The 14,793-nt window shown below is 43.0% G+C and overlaps 1 protein-coding gene across 11 annotated transcripts in view; it reads right to left on the reverse strand.

Moving 5' to 3' along the window:
• The window catches only part of KANK1 (KN motif and ankyrin repeat domains 1), a 247,690-nt gene that overhangs the window by 42,869 nt on the left and 190,028 nt on the right, over positions 1 to 14,793 (reverse strand). Inside the window, exon 1 of one of the 11 annotated variants that reach the window (XM_054499986.2) lies at positions 8,705 to 8,788. The exons of the other annotated variants lie outside the window; for them this stretch is intronic. The gene's annotated coding sequence lies outside the window, so the exon portion shown is untranslated. Of the gene's footprint in view, positions 1 to 8,704; positions 8,789 to 14,793 lie in introns of those variants that run through there. 11 annotated transcript variants of the gene reach the window in all.

Here is a 14,793-nt window from a genome sequence, read left to right on the forward strand (position 1 = left end):
TGTTCTAGGAGCTGGGGACACCGAACAAAATGGACAAAGTCTCTGCTCTGACAAGGCTCACAGTCTAGTGGGGATGGGGTGCACAGAAAAGTAATTAAAGGCAGAAGTGAAGCAAACAGCTACATGACAGCTGGCATTGCCAAAATTTATACCAGTGTCTCAAGGTAAGTGGATGGCCTGCTAACTAACACTGGGCTCCATGTTGTCTTAGGTTGGCATCATCTCTGAGCCAACTCACTCCTAGACACCAAGGGTCACAGAGTCCATTTCCTCCCTCTCGCTCCCAACTAAGTTTGCACAGTCTGCAATTTGGTGTAACCAAACACCAATGCAATGGCATCAATTAGAGAAAACTCTCCAAGTTCAGACCAAATTTCTATGTGTTCAGAGAAAAGGTGAAATCAACAAACTGATGGCAAGTCTGCTCCTTATTTATATATTTATCTCCTATAAAACTTAGTGCTCTGTGAGGAGCCCAATTTACTGCCTCAAGAACAGTCTAAAATTTGCTTGCAATTCTTCTGCATTAACAAAGTGAAATGGAGTTGTGGATATTTCAAAAATCATTTCATCTAGATTCATAAAGTACTATACGATTTTAAGTTTTAATGAAACTAAACTTGCTGTCCAAATAATACGTGGTTTGGGAAAGACATAAAAATTAACGTACTCACCAGGAAGAAGATTAGATCACAGGAAACTAGTCTGGGAGCACTAACCTGCTTGCAGTGATTCTCAACTGGAGGTAATTTTTCTTTTAAACCAACCAAACGAGGCGTGGTGGTGATTTTGCCCCCGCGAAGGGACATTTGGCAATGCCTGAAGATATTTATCGTTGTCACTGCTTGAGGTGCTACCCGAACCTAGTGTGTAGAGGCCAGAGCTGCTGCACACATTTTGCCATGCACAAGACAGGCCCTCCCTCCCCCAACAAAGAATTATCTAGCTCATAATGTCAGCAGTGCTGAGGCTGAGAAAGCCTGTGCTGGGGACAGCGAGAAGAATAAAAATTCACAGATAGCAAATGAAATTTTGGCCATATCATCTGTATTCTTCATTGGGCGCAGAGGCTCATGCCTGTAATCCCAGCACTTTGGGAGGCCGAGGCGGGCGGATCACCTGAGGTGGGGAGTTCGAGACCAGGCTGACCAACATGGAGAAACCCCACCTCTACTAAAAATACAAAATTAGCTGGGCGTGGTGGTACATGCCTGTAATCCCAGGTACTTGCGAGGCTGAGGCAGGAAAATTGCTTGAACCTGTGAGGCAGAGGTTGTGGTGAGCCAAGATCATGACATTGCACTCCAGCCTGGGCAAGAGCGAAACTCCATCTCAAAAAAAAAAAAAAATCCGTAGTCTTCAAGTCTTTCATTTCCTATTGGGGCCAATAACACTATGCTCAAGTGCTCAAGTGATGAAAAAAAAATGCCACTTTTGAGTAAAAAAAAGCATTCAATACTTTCTACATACTCTACCACAATGAGCCATTCTTTAATATGAGCAAAAAGCACTGGGGTGAAATAATGTGTCCTGTGGACTTTAAAACGGAGGAGACTTTGATATTATTACTTTATCTATTAATTAGGACACACTGACTTCTTTGTTCTGATTTCACTGCTGCACACTCTAGGCCCAATTACTGACTGATGGTGCTGTGAAAAATAATTACACCCCTGTGCCACAACTTTCACACACTATTTATATGTTTTTCTTCGCCAGATACCACACCTGACTGTTGAAACTGAAGAACTTTGCTAATTCCCATTAATGTTATTGTCCCCTCTCACATGAAGCATGAAGATTTTGCTTGAAGAGCTGAGTCACTCCTAGAGAAGTACATAATTATCACAGATTTCCACATTTAAAAGCCCCAGAGTGTAAGCATCCTGCTGTTCAAAGCAGTCAAAAAGATCCCACGTCAGCAGGAAAGCAAACCAGTAGGATGAACTCAGGAAGAGAGGCAAGTTCTCATGAAGCTAATTACTCAGAGTATGAGGGTAATTAAGTTAGCACATCAACTTTTCCAGGAGTGGAAAGCGTTCTAAGAAGACAGCGAAGTACAACAGCGTCCTTCTGAACGGGTTTAGCAGGTGGCATCTCCTGATGACACTGTTAGCATTAAGCTCTTTGAGACCCAGCAGCTTCGCTACCTGTATCAAATGTGTGTGAGGAACACCATTTGTTAGAGAACACACAATAAAAAGGGTAGCAATATGAGTGTTCTGGTTTAAAGGAATGTGTAACAGATGAGATTTTCTTTTGCTCCTGCATTTACCAGAGTTGTTTTTAAGCCTGCTCTTTTCCCTCCCAGATAAAACCCATTCATTCAGTCATTCAAATGATGGGCACCTGCCAAGTGCTAGGCTTTTTCTAAGAAGCCTGAAATCCTTCTCCTCACAGAGTTTATACTGCCTACTGCAATTCACCAATACCTCTTCAGGTTATAGGTAGGTAGGTAGGTAAGTTTCTATTCATTCATTCTTTTAGAGACAGGGTCTTGCTCTGTCACTCAGGCTGGAGTGTAGTGGCATGATCACCGCTCACTGCAGCCTTGAACTCCCCAGCTCAAGTGATCCTCCTGCCTCAGCATCTCTAGTAGCTAGGACTACAGATGTGTGTGACCAAACCTGGCTAATTTTTAAATTTTTTATAGAGATGGGGTCCCACTATGTTGCCCAGGCTAGTATAGCTGTTTTAAAAAGCTACCTAAACACTTCATGCAAATAAAATTGTAACATTAAAGAAAGCAAAAGTATATGCCAGAAGTTCCTAAGAAATATCAGGTCAGTTGACACATATGTAGCATAACTGCAATTTTACAGGCTTGGTTTGTTTATATGATTAAGTTAGAATGTGGTGTTGCTTCCTGTACTCCTAACTCTTCCTAACTCCTTTTGGCTTCTCCCCCCAAATCTTTGGATTTCCTCTCACAGATAATCTTATCTGGACTTTTTTAACAGACATTAACCTGCACACTACTCCTACATCTTCCACTGTCTCCCGTCACTACCCCTCTCCATACCAGCTCCATCTTCCACATCTACCTGTTCCCACACTCTGTAAAGAGAATGCTGATCTAAGGAAGATGCAGTTGTTACACTGAAAGATGGATGTATTCTTTCATTCAGCAAATATTTATTAAGTGCCTGCAATAGGCCAAACACTGCTAGGTGCTAAGCAAAACAGACACAGAGCCTGTCTGGGTAGAACTTATGAAGTACAGGAGGAGACAGACAAGTGATCACATAAATAACAACTGTATTAAGTGTTGTGAAAGTAAAATACAGGCGTTATGTTGGAACAGAGCAGGGACCCCGTCTAGGCTATGGGTACGGAGGGTTCTTCAAGGGAGCGGTAGCTAAGGAGTCCACTGGGCAGTGTGCTGGGGATGTGTGGAGGGATGGGAGAAATTCTAGGCAGAGGAAAGAGCATATGCAAAACCTGCCACTTTTAGGAACTGGGAAGGGGACTTTGCAAAGACTGCAGTGAGGCAGAAAGCGGACAGACAGAGCCCTAAGTCCACAGGACCCTGGGAATCAAGTTTTTGCATCATAGATGCATTGGTAAGCTATTGAAGGGTTTTAAACAAGGGAGTGAAATGATCAGATTTGCATTTTAATAAGATTGCTCTGGCTAGATGCTGGAGATTAAAATTCTCCTCAGCATCCTCCATTAGGGTTTCCATGGATTATTCAAGTCCCCATGAATTTTTGTCTAGGTATAACAAATTCCTTTGCACCATATGAATTTTATCTACCCAATTAGATAATAAGTGGTAAAAGTAAGATAAGTTCTGGTGGTATTCAATAACTAGAACTTTGACACTGTCTGCATTTGGGCTAGCCAGCCTGTAGCCTTAACTCTGTCTGCCCCTAATACTTAGGAGGAAACTGAGAAGGCCTGACAAATTCCAGCTACTCTGGGCTGAGCTGGAGACCAGGATCAGGTCTCTGGGCTTGTCTTCTAGGGCTCTGTTACCTCATTCTGCTACTAAAAAAGAAAATTTTTTCTTTAAACCAATGGATGACTCACCACAGAGAAAAGTGATGGGATTCCTTTTCTGAAGGTCATTAAAGTATGAGAAATCTAACCTGGGAAGGACGGATATGGCATGAGTGAGGGCAGGAAGAAACAGGAGACAACATTTTAGGGAATCCAGGTTCTGATTTAGCATGTTGAGATGCAGAACACAGACTTGCTCTGTGTTTGAAACTCTAGGATGGGAAGAGCAAGGACTGAAAATGCCTGTGAGGCTAAGACAACGCCGACCCTGGCAGCCAGCAAGTGTCTCTGGAGGCAGGAGAGGAAGGCGGGCAGCACGCTGTTTCCAGCTTTGTGTACCTCTCCACCCACATCTGACCAGGGCCTGAATTGGCCAACAGGGAAAGCTAAAGGTAGACGATAGGCCTGGGGAACTAAAACAATATACTCTGAAAACGCAAAACTTCCACCCACCAGATGGTCTCTGACAAGCTGAATTTCAGGTTGGCTTGCCTCTAGGGTCCCGAGTGTTACTGTTGGCCTGCCTACCACAGATCTTGTTGCAGGTGACCCATACTGTCTGAGATAAATACATATCTAGAACTCAGATAACACCCTCCGCCTACCAGTTATTAGTCTCAATCGTCAGCACACATCAGATTGGCTATTTAATGTCAGTGTCAAGGGTCTATTTGATTCAAACTCTTTTGAACCCCCACTAGCCAAATCTAGGATAATTTGAGCATTAAAATAATATAATTAATGATAGTAACAAGTTACAATCCAGTGAATAGGTATCTACTTGTGAGTCCATCATGCTATAATAAATATGTTGGAATACCAACTAATATATACAAGGAATTATGTAAACAGAAAATCACCATGGACCAATTATTAGAACAATGGCGGATTCAGGTAGGAATCACTAGCTAAGGCTAGTGGGTAGAGATTTCCTACCAAAGACTAAGATACGGATGTGGTCTCAGAATATCTCACCAGAAAATATTCCTGGAAACATCTACAACTTCTCAATTACTATCCTTGCAAAGTGATGTGCCAGGAGCTCCATTTTAAAGAATAAAGCCCAAAAGCTCTTTTCTGTGGCATGAAATGTCAATCATAAAAAAAATGGTGACTCTATGATGAGAAAGCTGACAAATAACCACCTCGACCAGGTGATCAAAGTTGACATCATGTATTTGCGTGGGGAAGAGCACAGCATCACTTTTGCACTGTCCTGCCAAGAAGGCATGGCCTGGACCCTGCCTTAAACACATTCTACAGAATGTCAGGCCTCTCTTTTTAAAACCATCACGGCCATGAAAAAAAGGTAAAAACGAGAACTTTTCAGATGGAAGGAGGCCAAAAAGACATGACAACTGCATTTCTACACACAGACACACACACACACACAGATGGAACAAATATGGTAAAATGTTAACCACTGGGAAATCTGAGTCTGGGTGAGGGAGGCATGAGAGCTCTTTTTATAAATTTTCTGTAACATTAAAATTATTTAAAAATAAATTTTATTTCTGTCTTTCCTTTCTTCATCTGTGCATCAATGTCCTTAGGGTGCACAAGTACAGTCAGCCTGTCACTAGGGAGCACAGCCCAGACTCTGCTATTACTCATACTGCAAATATGCAGCCTGTTTTCAGGGGCAGATGGCTTTGCTTTCCTGTATTACATATTATTTGAGAAATTTTACATTTGTTTCAGGTATTCCTGGAAACGTCTACAACTTCTCAATTACTATCCTTGCAAAGTGATGTGCCAGGAGCTCCATTTTAAAGAATAAAGCTTAAAAGCTCTTTTCTGTGGCATGAAATGTCAACAATTTAGCCCCAATCCAGCACCTCCCAGGTTCCTCCCCACTCCAAACCTCAACATACTGAGAAATTTTCAAGCTTATCTATCTTTGCTCATTCTATCCCCTCTACCCAGCACACCCTTCCCCACACTCTCCCATTTGTCAAAATCAGCTGCATTGTCCTAAAGGGCCCAACCCAGATACCTCATTTTTGTAAAGCCCTACTTACCCTCAACTGCCCTGTCCTGGGAAGAACTGGTCCCCTTCTTCCCTCTTGTTTCCTAAGTCACTTTGCCTATATATGAAGAACTGTGTTACAGTTAGCAAGCACATGCCTGTGTTTCTCTACCAAACTCTAAGTGTCTAGGGGAGGCAGAAGTCAAGCAGTTTTCTTTTTTTTTTTTTTTTTTTTGAGACGGAGTCTCGCTCTGTCGCCCAGGCTGGAGTGCAGTGGCGTGATATCGGCTCACTGCAAGCTCCGCCTCCCGGGTTCACGCCATTCTCCTGCCTCAGCCTCCCGAGTAGCTGGGACTACAGGCGCCCACCACCATGCCTGGCTAATGTTTTGTATTTTTAGTAGAGACAGTGTTTCACCATGTTAGCCAGGATGGTCTCGATCTCCTGGCCTTGTGATCCGCCCGCCTCGGCTTCCCAAAGTGCTGGGATTACAGGGGTGAGCCACGGCGCCCGGCCCTCAAGCAGTATTGATGTTTGTATTCCTCAGTACTTGGCGCTTGGTACACGGCCCTCTTAGTATCTGCTGAAGTGAAAAGCCCCACATCTAGGCATCTACTGATGAATAAGTATAACAGAGGAAGAGATGCAGTGATTTGAAGCAGGCACTCTGGGGCCAGACTGCCTGGGTTTGAATCCTGGCTCTGCTGCTTTGCAGCTGTCAGCAAATTAGACTATATTCCAATTGTTTGAGAAAATAATAGTACCTGCATCAGTGTGTTGTCACTTAGAACAATGTGTGGGTTCTATTGTCACTACTAGTGGTACTGGTTCACCCTCTGTTGTCTGGAGAAGAATACAACCCTGGCCCCCCAGAGAGGATCCAGAACCCTTCCTCCTCTATACCCTGCCCCCACCCCCATGAAGTCAGGGTTTAAGGTATTTGTGATTCTTGTTCAAGACCAAGTAAGTCTGCTAAAATCTTGAGTTCTACATTGGTTTCTTCTTCTTAGAGTGTATGAAGAAGATGCCAGCAGGGAGCTGTAGGGGATGTGTGTGTGCGCACGCACTGCTTGGGCAGAGTGGTATGTACTAGTTAGATAAGGGGGAGTCCTAGTCCAGCACAGGAAGGAAATAAAAGCAAAAGCAGACAAACACCCTCCAACTTTTAAAGTATATTATGGCCAGGTTAAAATATCTCATAACATGAGGACAAAGGTGAGTGCCAATTATTCTGGACACTCATTCTGCAGCTCTCCCAAAGTCCTCAGGGCACAGTGCTCTCTAACACACTGTGCAAAGACGGTGCTTTAAACCACCCAGAGCGCCTTCATGGTAGTCGTCCTGAATGGCCTGCCTAGGTTGGGGGAAGGTATACTTTTCTTTTCATAAAACAAGAACAGGAACTATGATCACTTCCTAGTTCATGGATGAGCAATGGGCAGGAGAGCCCTGGAATCATACAATGCAGTGATGTGATTCATACCCTTAAAATGAGGGGGGTTCAGTGGAACTCTGATTTCCAAAGTTGCTTCCAGGCTATGAGTAACTGTTGACTATACTTGATACAAATTTCTTAACATGGCATGAAAAAAAATGAATCACAGCAGGTGTCAGACCAGATGAGCTCAGGCAGACAGAGCCTGCAGTCTTTCCCACTGCACGTCCCACTCAGCAGCACCTTTCCAGCTGCATCCTAACTGGCATGACCTAACGATCCCCAGTGCAGTGTCCCTCCTGAGTATTGCCAATTCTACTCTGGGCATGAGTTAAGAGGCCAGAAGCCAGGGTGCATGTAAGAGTGAGGCGAAGACAGCGGAAAGGGTTACTATACTCAGTAGTGGAACGGCCTGTCTTAATAAAGGGCACATTGTGCTAGGGAGGCATGTGATGGTAACACGGGCCTTGCGGTTTATACAGTGGCCCTCTTCTCCAGTGTTCAGTGCCAACTACAAGATGCAGCAACTCTTTACCCCAAATCTGTCTCAAAACAGCCAAAATGCCATGGGCTCCTAAGTGCAACCCCAACTATGCTGCTCTCTAATGTCCACTGTCTAATTTTAAAAGTTATTGCTGAAATACAGCCCAAATCAATCATGCATGCACAGAAGAGAATGAGCTTGGACTGTTATTTTCCAAACTTTCTTCAAAAGTAACATGCTGTTCTAAGCGTAAAAAGGAAATGTGCCAGTTCAGAGAGTAATTCTGTGAAAAGCAGAAAAGGAGCACTGGCTAACTTGGGGATAAAACAGGCTTTTCTAACAAAACATTACAGTTTTTTGGCCAGGGGGAGGTGGGGTGGTAGTGGAAAACTAGTATTTGTATGAATCCCTGTTCTTATTTTGTTTTATAGTGTTTATAAAAGAAGCCAGCTTTAATGAATATTGAGCAACTCCCTATTGGAAAAACAGAGCTGAAAACAAATACCCAGAGATGGATTTAGCAACAAAAAAGGAAATCATTGAATTGAACTAAACCTTACACTCAAAAACTCAAATCTTAGCATATATATATGTACAACCATTCACTCCTGCAACAATGACATCTTTATGTTAAAGCCATAGGTAAAGCTGAAATTTTCACTGGACCAAAAATCAAGTACTGGGTTATTCTTTCTAGCTTGAAGTAAAAGCAAATCTTTTTCACAACACACAGAGCTCGAGTTTATATTTCACCAACCCCCACCCAAACATCATGCTCTCCTCCTCTCTTTCTTTTGTGGGCATTCTTACTTACCCACCCAGAAACAAAATAACTGTGATTTTCAGTGAGCAGGAAGCCAGGTCTCAGGCAAACTTCCCTCAGCATTAAAGGGACTCCACACATTAGCAGGCAAAGAGCCCAGGAGCTGTTGCAGAGAATTTATTTATACCCATTTGGAATTTCCTGACGAACTAACAGCCTGCTGGCCACGGGGTTTAATTCCAGGACTCTTGGCGTCAGTGAGACAGCAAAAATTACCAACAAACAAAACTGCTAGCAAGATCTTAAAAAAGAGGCAAAGCCCTCTCTCATCTTCCTTCTGATTTTTTAAACTATCCTCATACTCTTTAGGCATATGAAATGCTGACCTAGAAATGCAGCTGTAAGCCTGTTAATTCTAGGAAGAAATCAGAAAGGCAGCAAATGTTTCCTCATTGTTTGTGCTGACTTACTCCCTCTTTCCCCAACCCTCCACTGCAGAGAAAGGCCCTCTGTTATAATTTGAGCTATAGCACAGCAGCTGGCTTGTGAAGGAAATGATTCAGTTTTATGCTGAACCGAGGCTGGAGTGGAGGCAAGTGGTTCCTTTTTGGTTTCTTCTTATTTAATGCAACATATAATTAGAAGGCTAAAAACAATCACCATTTGTAAACCATAGGCCCAAGCCTCCTTCCCTTGCTCTGTACCCTCATACTCTTAAACATTTTATTTATAACATCTTCGAGCAACCTTTGTTTTTGTTTCAAAAAGTTAGTAAGAATGGTATGTTCCCCTAATGATTTAAATTCATTACCTCAAAAAAAAGTTCTTTTTTGAGATAGTGTATGACTCTGTCACTTAGGTTGGAGTACAGCGGTGCAATCACAGCTCACTGTAGCCTCAACCTCCTAGGCTCATGTAATCCTCCCACCTCAGCCTCCAGAGTAGCACATGACACCATGCCCAGCTAATTTCTGTATTTTTTTGTAATGATGGGGTCTTAATATGTTGCCCAGGTTGGGCTCGAACGCCTGAGCTCAAGAAGTCCTCCAGCTTTGGCTTCCCAAAGTGCTGGGATTACAGGCATGAACCACCACACATGGCCCAGAATTTTTTTTTTTCAAAAGCAAAAGAAAACATTTCTGTCAAAAGTAAATGATAACATAAAGCTCAAGAGAATTTTTAGTGTTATGGGTATGTTCTAAAACTGGATTGTGGATATACAACTGTCCACATATACTAAAACTTATCAAACCATACCCTTAAAATGGGTAAATTCTATGGTATGTAAAATAGCTCAATAAACTTTAAAGTAAGTTAAAAAAAAAAAAAAAAAAGGGAAGAAAAAATCTAACCCAAATCTCTTACTAATGGAGGTCTTGTTGTGTAAAGTAATATGAAATTATTTGGATCTGCTATTTCAAAATACCTGGCACTTGAAGCTTTGTTTTTAGTTTGTTATTTTTTAATCTGTTGGTTTATTTGGTATAAACCAAGCCCAAATAAGTGCCATGGTCTTATAGAGTTTAATCTTTGTGTCTTCACACAGGAAAATGTGTGTCTCAAAGATAATCACCTTTAAGGTCTCCCATCAGTAACTGTGGTCACCAGTAGGAGAAGAGACAGAAGAAAAGTAAATGGAATAAGGCAGGGCATGTGCAGGCACCAAGATGAGCCAAACTAGGCAGGTCCAGTGAATTCTTATAAAACTGTGCCTCTCTCTACACAGCTGTCCCCTGTTTTGAATTTTACAAAGCAGGCTATTTAGAGTCATCCCTCATCTTTGTTGATCTCTGTTTTATTGTTTAGAACTAGCTTTGCTTGCCTGCCCTGTGATAAAATTCAGTAAATCTTGTTCAACTAGTGCCACATTTACCCAATGTACTTAGACCAAGGTGAAGAAGGCATTTAAAAGAACCCTTTTTGGGGGGCATGGTGGCTCGTGCGTGTAATCCCAATTCTTTGGGAAGCTGAGGAAGGAGGATTACTTGAGCCCAGGAGTTTGAGACCAGCCTGGATGACATAGTGACACTCTGTCTCTACCAAAAAAAAAAAAAAAAAATTAGCTAGGTGTGGTGGCTTGCCCCTGTAGTCTCAGCTTCTCGGGAGCTGAGACTGGGAGGATTACTTGAGCCTGGGAGGTTGAGGCTGCAGTGAGCTATGATCATGCTACTGTACTCCAGCCTGGGTGACAGAGTGAGACTCTGGTCTCCAAAAAAAAAAAAAAAATTCTGGTATTACTTAGTTACATTATTATATTCCAAACTAAGATTTAATATGGGCTGGGTGCAGTGGCTCATGCCCACAATCCTAGCACTTTGGGAGGCCAAGGCAGGAGGATCACTTGAGCTCAGGAGTTTGAGACCAGCCTAAGCAAAATAGTGAGACCTTGTCTCTACTTAAAAAAAAAAATATATATATATATATACACACACACACATATATAAAATTTTAAAACTATCAAAAGACTTGTTCTTAAAAGTTAAATGAATAAAGTACTGAATGTAGTGTTTCTTGATCCTGCAAAAAAAAAATCTGCTACATTCTTATTCATAAATATTGTGTTCTGGTAAGAGTTTAGATTATATAAAACAGTCGAAGTCAATCATTTTGCTAAAGTAGCTTGTATCTGACCCTGTGGGTGTTTGCCTCTGTGCTTCTGTGAAGGTGAGGTCCAGCAGAAAAAGTCATTGTATGCAAATAAATGCCTAGTCCTTTATCAGACGATGACAACCGTTGGGAAGGGAAACAATTAAAAATATGAACCCCTTCTGCCTGGAAACCATCAGTCACAAAGGTTCCCACTGAAAAGAGAAAGACACACCTATCTGCCTTTACTGTCTCAATATACGTACAAAGAAAGAAGCCAAATAAGATGTGGGAAGATGAAGATGTACTCAAGGCTTGGCCTCTGACAGGCGGAGAGTAGCCAGAAAAGGTGACGCCCAGTGAGAAAAGGAACCTGCTGGAGACAAAAGCCTTCTGTGGTACCAGGCTGGCTGAGAGTATACCAGCACATTCTTTATACCTGGGATGGTGGCTTTGGAACTTTGAGACTTCAACCTGAACCTTCAGTTCTTACACTTAACAGGATTACTGCAGCAAGACTTTTCCCCCAGAGAGTCGGTTCCCTTAGTCTAGAGATAAGAACAAAGTTAAATTAAGTAGTGAGTGGTGGCCTGAACTACACTGTGGACAGGTCAAGATGCCTATTTCCTGACATTCATTGAATTTACTTTCCTCTCCCAATGTGCCCTGCCCCCATCTTTCCCCACCACCTACTGTGCACAATTCTTCTGGACTCCACTGCTCCAGGTGCCTTATACATACACGAACTCATTTAATCCTCACAACAACCCTACAGCAAGGTATGATTACTTCGGCCTTTTACAGATGAAGCTTATGTCATGCATAAGCATGCTGCTATTCTGCTACTGCTTACTCTACTGCTGAATTCATACTATTTATTATTTTGGTACTGAAAAGCCATAAACTAGGGACATTCTCTCTTGTAGCTCCCTTTTTTTTTTTTTTTTTTGAGACAGGGTCTTGCTCCATCACCCAGGCTGGAGTACAATGGCGGGATCTCGGCTCACTGCAACCTCTGCCTCCCAGGTTCAACAAATTCTCCTGCCTCAGTCTCCCAAATAGCTGGGATTATAGGTGCCTGCCACCACACCCAGCTAGTTTTTTTTTTTTTTTTTTTTTTGTATTTTTAGAAGAGATGGGGTTTCACCATGTTGGCCAGCCTGGTCTCAAACTCCTGACCTCAGGTGATCCACCCACCTCGGCCTCCCAAAGTGCTGGGATTACAGGCGTGAGCCACCGTGCCCAGCCTCTTGTAGCTCTTATAAACAACAACAACAACAATAGCAACAACAAAACCCAAGGACAACAATCAAAACAATCTCACATTCCTCCCACCCTTTCTGTCTCAGGTAAGCTTACCTTGCAAAAACTCTACCTATGAGTATTTACCTTAGAAAGAGATAGAGTGAAAGGAGGATGCTCTGCTACCCCATGCTGAGGGCCTGGGTTATTTCTGTTATATTGGACTTTCCCAAACCCCTAAAGAGTTCAAATACTGTATTGTGCTACTTTAACCCACCCCTCCCCTTAGGTGCTTGGGATGGGTGTGAGACCTACACTGTCTGAGCTGCAATGAGGGAGAAAGTGGGTATGGCCCTTTCCACAGCACCAAGGCTCTTCTCCACCCATCTCTTTCATAGTATTAGGGTGTGACAGGATTTAGGGGATTAAAAGGAAAGTCCAGCAAAGGCGCCTGCTTTTCCATTCCTCCTCCTGTGAGGTGTGCACCATGTTGGGTCTTGGAAGGGGACTCCTCCTTTACATGCCTGGATTAGCAGGATCCGCTCAGAAGACTTAATGTGAGGGGAGATTTTCCAAGGAGAGGCCACCTTGCCTTCCACATGAGGAGGGTGTGCCCCGGGAGAGGGGTCTGATTCTTGTCAGGAGAGTGACTTTAGGAAGAGGATGCTATCTGATGGTCCTATCTTAAAAGACAAGAAAAATAAAGTCTTCTGTCTTCTTATCCTTTATTCAACAAATGCATTTCCCCAAACACATGTGAAGGCTTAAAACTAGTGTCGCATGGGCTTTCTACACCTTAGGCTTTCTTTACAGTCTGGATTGCCCCATGGTTATTACCTCTGTCACATCTAAAGAAGAGATGGTCTCATAATATATTTTCATCCAAGATTGGAAATCAGCATTAAGAAAAGTCAATACCAAATGAATTGGGGGAAACAGAACTAAATAAGAACATCAAGACCTTAACTTAGATTACTACAAAGACTCTATAAAGGCTGTAAATAAGGGATAATAAGGACTATTTATCTCCTTACACCTAAAAGAGGTGAGGTCTGTAGAGACCTTCCCAAGAAAACAGTGGGAAAGAAGGAAAGCAGGCCAGCCAGCCACACCCCCAGGGGCTACCAGCTCAGGTTCTTACCTACAGTTGCAACCAGCCCACCAAGCTGCACCAGAGAATAAGCCTGAGACAAAAGGAACCAACTGGAGTCCCACCTCCTCCCTATCTGGTTGTGTTGCTAACATGCCGCAAAAAGCAATGAAAGGCCATGGCAGCTAGAAAGAACTTTCCAAATGGCCCCTGACAATAATCTTCCCCTTAAGACAGCCACAACGTACCTGGTCACCTCTCTCTGGAACCCAAGGCATTTAACAGACAATACCATCTTTCTTTCTCACTTTTTTTTTTTTTTTTGAGACAGAGTCTCGCTCTGTCGCTCAGGCTGAAGTGCAGATCTTGGCTCACTGCGACCTCCGCCTCTCGGGTTCAAGCTATTCTCCTGCCTCAGCCTCCCAAGTAGTTGGGATTACTGGTGTCCGCTGCCACGCCCAGCTAATTTTTGTATTTTCAGTAGAGACGGGGTTTCACCCTGTTGGCCAGGCAGATCTCAAACTCCTGACTTCAAGTGATTTGCCTGCCTTGGCCTCCCAAAGTGCTGGGATTACAAGCATGAGCCACCACACCCAGCAACAATACCATCTTAAGCCTGCCTTAGAGCAAGTGAGGGAGAGAAAGCAGATAACTACAACTTTCACGAGAGGAGGCAGAATGCAAGAGTGTGTGTGTGACACAGTAAAAGCCATCTGTTCACCCAGGAAACACACCCAGGTGAAGTGTCACACATGAATTCACAGAGCGACCAACTGGGAACTTAGGGGAAAAGGCTGGAAGAAAACTGCAAAGAATATAGCACATCAGACTGGCAACTGGCAGGGCTCAGGCCCACAAATTCTTAGGCAGGTGCTGGGCCTGATTTTTGACCTGTATTATATGCCCAGCATCATGCCAGCACAAAGTAGGTGCTCTGCAAATATTTGCTGGTTGAACATTGAATCTATTGACTCTACAAGGACTACTAAGCAAGGCATTGTTGGGCATACGAAGATGACATGATTCTTGCCTCTTAAAACACTCAAGTTTATAAGATTAGTGAGGCACACAACCGTAACTCTTAATTAAAAGCAACTGATGGCAATTATTTAATAGAAATAGTAATAGAATAATAACAGAATAAAAGGAATAAAGAAGAGGAAGAGAGGAACTCCCATTGGGAGTATCTGAGAATGCCTGTTGGGAGAGGTAGGAGAGGTAA

The sequence above is a fragment of the Pongo pygmaeus genome, chromosome 13 (genome assembly GCF_028885625.2).
Source record: "Pongo pygmaeus isolate AG05252 chromosome 13, NHGRI_mPonPyg2-v2.0_pri, whole genome shotgun sequence".
NCBI classification, from domain to species: domain Eukaryota; kingdom Metazoa; phylum Chordata; class Mammalia; order Primates; family Hominidae; genus Pongo; species Pongo pygmaeus.